This window comes from Mytilus galloprovincialis, chromosome 7 (assembly GCF_965363235.1).
Source record: "Mytilus galloprovincialis chromosome 7, xbMytGall1.hap1.1, whole genome shotgun sequence".
NCBI lineage: Eukaryota > Metazoa > Mollusca > Bivalvia > Mytilida > Mytilidae > Mytilus > Mytilus galloprovincialis.
In genome coordinates this window covers 14,401,373-14,407,372 of record NC_134844.1, presented here as the reverse complement: position 1 = coordinate 14,407,372, position 6,000 = coordinate 14,401,373, and positions in this window count along the sequence as shown.

Here is a 6,000-nt window from a genome sequence, read left to right as displayed (position 1 = left end):
GCTTCTGAAAAAATGAGGCTTCAAAAAGAGTTTTTTAAAAGTAATCTTCTTTGTCCCCGCCTGGTCTGGGTAGCATAAGAGCCAATCCAAAGCTCGTCTCCCTTACACCTACCTAAGTATATTGCATGTTTTACATGCTCGAAAAGACTAGACCAAGTTGAGGGAATAGCCTCAAAAAGCCTTCCCTTTTGCGCAAATAGTTATTTTCTTGCTTTTTTGTTAACCATGTTATAACCATCTGTTAAGTTTGTGCGATCATACAGTAAAACCCCGGTGATTAAGCCTCATCAATCATCATTCTTTATGTTAAAGTCACATCTTCAAATGCCTTCAATGTCTCCCACGCAGTCTTTTGTTTTCTTTTCAAGCAACGAGAGAACCATATCACAACCGGTAAAGGCATGGATATCAATAAGTGTGTGTGATCACTCATTGCCTAGTGCATTTGAAAGGCCATTGATAGATATTAATCCAAAGTCTTTTGCCCTCCCAAACACAATCCATAGTTCGTCTACCCCTATGTCATGTAATGGGGAAACAGTAATGACAGCATAATCATTAACGATTGTTGTATTCATGACTCGTTTAAGTTCGTGTTTCATTGCATCAGACACATGCACCATGATTCTAGTGTCTGCCTCTAAATATGAACTTGGTGCTAAACTTGAAATACATCAAGTGGTGGATAAGATCCTGAGCACTTGTTGCTATAACTACCATACGCATCCAAGACTTCATCCACTCGTATTACAGTTTCAAGGTATTTTATTAAGGTAAGAACATGATACCCAATCAGCATACTCGTTAGGCCGCAATTCAGAATCAGAGAGCTGATTTTCCACATTAACAAAGACTGTGGTATTGTTTCTCACATCCATAATGTACAATCTCCTGATAAGATGAAGCGGCCTCACAAAAAGTTGTCCAAAATGGATCATATTTGTTCCTTCGCCATTCATACACGTCTGGACTAGTTAGCATAAGACCCAATTCACTAACAAATTCGGGGCATAAACACGTTGAATACATTAATTTGAATTTTTTTTTGTTTACCCATGTTGTTTTGCTATGTAATAAAAGATTTCATTTCATGAAGTTCCGTTTTTCTTTGAATTGTTTCCCCTGATAACAATTTATACATATTCCCCCAAATTATCCTCAGAGAAATTGAACAATAGAAATTGAGTATTAAATAAATGTAACATATTTTTTTTAAATGCCAGCTTTTCAAAAATTCTTAAAGGAGTAAGAGAAAAGCTTGAGAGGAATGTATGTACACTGAGTTGCACTAAGATGACATGATGAAATAATAATTTTCAACAGAAATTTGAACAAAAATGTATACCTGATTACTTCGAAAATAAAGCTACACCTGTATTTACATATACTTACAAAAAACCTATCCCATCCAAGATTTTCAACCACAATAGGTAATAAGGGGATGAAGGTCTTTTATTCAATATAAGCTTATTTCTTAAGGTTCCATGCGTATCTCGACATTGAGGTCCTCAAAAACTCGTCTTATATGCGTTGTGGAACATATCGATTATATACATTTTGTTCTGCAATGGACAAGCTTTCAGCAGCAGTCTATTACTTTATACTATTTCTTTTTTTTCTTTTTAGGCGTATTTGTGCATATAGTTCATCCGTAACCCCTTCAATATGTATTAATTATAACCATTTTGTTCCTACACGGATACGCTTTCAAATGGTATTTTAATTTTCACTGAACTTAGGGACTGAAGGGTCGCAGCAGTCTATCTTATTATTCAAATTATCCACCCAATTATTTAAAACTTTCTTTTTCCTAATCTTCACGTGTATTTTTGTGCATTTACATGTAGGTCCTATGTAAACCCTGTAATGGGTTCTGCGGCACAATCAACAAGTTATACCTATAATCCAGGGATGGAGAACTGCAAAGATGCGGTTAAATTGAAAAAAGACAATATCTAGTATTTAGATTTTTATATACGTTTTTGTATTCAGGTCGTCCATTCTTTAAAGCAATGAATTTCTGTTGAAAATGGTTAGGGAAACCAACTTGTTTATCCTTCGAAACTAAATAGATAAATAAATAAAGATAAAAATTTCAAGAGTGTTTTAATTTTTTTCTCTGATATAAATTGGAATATTTATTTATTTACACCAAAAATGAAGACTTCAGAAATATAGGATATAAGGTCACAGTCAAAAAAGAATTTTCTATTTCATTAATCATAATCTTTTATGAAGTTCTAACATATTGACCATTTGATTTCGCTAAAGCTGTACCAGCTGTTGCTGTACCACAACCATCCTATTCAGTTACCACTGGTAGATCTTTAACCTTGGTGTGTACTGTGACATCTTCACTTACTGTCAATGATGTTTACTGGCTAAGAATCGTTGGTGGTATCACAACACAAATTAGATCCACAACCAACACCAACAAATACAGTGGCAGTACGACCAGCACACCATCTCTAACCATATTTAATGCAGACCAAAGTGATGCTGGGGTTTACACATGTCTTGCCACCAACAGTTTTGGAACTGGACAGAGTACAACTACTACATTGTTTGTTATAGGAAGTAAGTGTTTTTTATGATAATTGTTTGGAAAATTTGCATGCTGAGCTAATAGTCTGGTTTCTTTAATGAGTTTATATTTGCTTTATATAACTGTCTTTTAAAAAACTGATTTACTTTGTACTTATAATATATTTTAAAAATTTACCAACTGTAACCATACTCAACGGTGTAATCAATGTGGTGCAATGAAACTCTGTATTACTAGAGTAAACTTTGTCCACCAGACGGCACTAACTTCTGTTTACTGGACGTGAAACTCAAATGGTTGTATTACTACTATAAGTGAGAGGTTAAGCTAGCTACAACACCAGGTTCAATCCACCATTTTCTGCATATGAAATTGTCTGTACCACGTCCGGAGTATGACAGTTGTTATCCATTCGTTTGACCTTTTTATTTTGCTATTTGACTAAATACTGTCCTTTTTTAATTTCTCAGAAGTCATTGATATGAAATTGACAACGTCGTTATAGGTAAAATAGCGATAAACCGATTATCATTGTCCTCTCAACTCGTTTTATTTTCTCATTTTTGCCGTGTCGGCTCAAGCGATAACATCAATCTCGTTGCGAGGATCGACGATAATCTATAAATAACACAGTTTGACCACCAAAAAGGTTTGAAGATTTTCACTTTTGAATTTGCCATGATTTGATTAATGACTTTCCGTTTTGAAGTTTCCTCGGAGTTCATTTTTGTTTTATTTTACTTGTTTTCTCTCTTCCATTCTCTCATTCACTTTCAATGAAGTTTGCAACCCTCATTTCATAAGAGATCACAAAATATATTTTTGAAAATTTGAGACACTCTTTTGAAGAAAACTAGTCTCGGAAGAATCTGTGTGAAAATCAGGCATTTAAGAGGTAAATTCATTAAAACTACATTTTCTTGACAAAATCAATGTGTCACAATTGAATAAATAAGGATGTTTCTATTTGTACCCATTGTACTTCAATATAATTCAGACATGTATCATTGGGATACTTAAGGATTGGCTTTTATTGATAGATCAATTAGGTTTTGGCCAGACTTGAGTAAGAAAACATTCCATCTCTAAATATATAAAAGTAATGCACACTCTATGCATCAAACATAAGATCTTGCGGGAGATGTTATATTATTATTGACCTTGCTATAAGTCAGTTGCTACTGATATGGTCAAAACTTCACCAACAACGATAACCTTTTACTATCAATATTTTCAGAATTTAAATTACAAATTGCATTTTACTTTTTATAAATATGGATTTTATTCATTTAGTTCATAATAGTATATTTTGATTGTGACAAAAAGTAAGTTATGAACGTTGGCTACAGAGTACTCTTTAATATTTGTTGAGGCGCAATGGGGTACTACCGATTACCTATAAACACAATGGTTATTGCCTGATTTATGTTGACATAATGACATAGAATCCCTGGTAGTTAAAAATGGTTCCACCACCACCTACCATGGGTAGTGACCGGGGGATATACTTGTATTACCAATGTTCCAGTTATTAGTTTCCAACTTGTTACCAGGTGTAGGCCTTCCCCTCTAAAGATGTGTGGAAGGGGGTCCCAGAAAAAGTAAAATCTAAATAAATTCATAACTCCTAGGAAAATTAAAAACGGAAAAACCCCAATCAAATGGTAAAATCAAATGATGAAACACATCAAACATATATCTGACTTGGTAGAGGCATTTTTAAACTTGGATTCTCACCTGGAAAATTTGGTTTTGTTGTGCGTAGAAAGGCACTCCCAAACTTAAGAATGCAAAATGCCAGTATATGCGCTGTAGCATTGTGGACCATTTTTTTTAATAAAGCCTGATAACGTAGGATAGAACATTTTACATTTTAAATTCAACCTTTCCCTGTCAATTCCCAATATGTCAAAGCATTATCTCCACAGTAAATAATCATAAAATTATAAAAACAATTCCTTTTCTCATCCAGAAAAAAGTCAAAATATTTTAGCTATAAATCAGGTTAACCAATTCGGTATGTTGGAACTCCTTTGGACTCCAGTCCAAGGTTGGTTCTACCATAAATCTATTCCTGTACATTTGTCCAATAAACAAGGGAACTTACAACAATCCATAAAATCTTGAGACCTGTGAAAACTTTTTAGCTTTTTGAAACTACAATAATTGCAACCTAATAGAGCGAGAATAAGCTTGCGAATTCCATCTGCCTTATTTCATAATTACCTCCTCTGAAACCCCCTACATTGTACCTGACCAGTTCAGTGGCATCCTGTTATCTAAAACTTTGTGACCTAAAATAATTCAACTGATATGAAGAAAATTTATAAAACCCTTTCGAGTGTACTGCTGAATTGGTGTCTAGTTCAAGGCATACCATTATAATGTATAAACAAATCTTTATTGTAACAGGGAGGTCGAACCTCTAAATAGTCGTTAATGTTTTTGCAGGAACGCTGCTAACCATGTATTGAGATTTCCATCTATTTCATAGCTGTTTAGTTTAGCTTGGAGTTTGTCGAGTGACACGGTATCAAATAAAGGCAACAGTAGTATACCGCTGTTCAAAACTCATAAATCCATGGACAAAAAACAAAATCGGGGTAACAAACCAAAACCGAGCGAAACGCATTAAATATAAGAGGAGAACAACGACACAACATCGAAACGCAACACACACAGAAACCGACCAATCATCAGACAAAACACCACTAGAATAACAAATGTAACATGAAAACCAAATACATGAATTTGGGATAGACAAGTACCGTGCCACGTCTTATCTCAATATATCAAAAATAAGAGAAAACACAAACGACTCAACGTTAAAATGCAACACAAAGAGAAACGAACAATATATAACAATGACCATCTTCCTGACTTGGTACAGGACACTTTTAAAGGGGAATAAAAGTGGTGGGTTGAACCTGGTTTTAAGGCATGCCAAACCTCGCACTTTAATGGCAAAGTTAAATATAACATTGAAATGACAACATAATATTACAGGACTACAATACAAATAAATAGGAGAACATATTAGACACAGAAAAACATGATTAATAGATAACAAAAAGCATCAGGTTTAAAATTCAATACGCCAAAAACGCGCCTTGCCCACACAAGACTCACCAGTGACGCCCAGATATAAAAGATCGAAAGTGAAAAAAGTACAAAGTTGTACAGCACTGAAGATCAAAAGTTGAAAAGGTTTCGCAATATACGGCATTGTTTTTAAGCCCGGGATAAGAACATTCTTATTATATAGAACAATTCATGCTATTGCAAACAGTAAATTTTATCAAATGAATATGAAAGAGATATACACAAAGAAACTAAAGTATTAACTAATTACAGAAAACTAAACCTGAATACATAACGCCTAGATATAAAAGATCGAACGTGAAAAAGGTACAAAGTTGTACAGCACTGAAGATTAAAAGTTGAAAAGGTTTTGA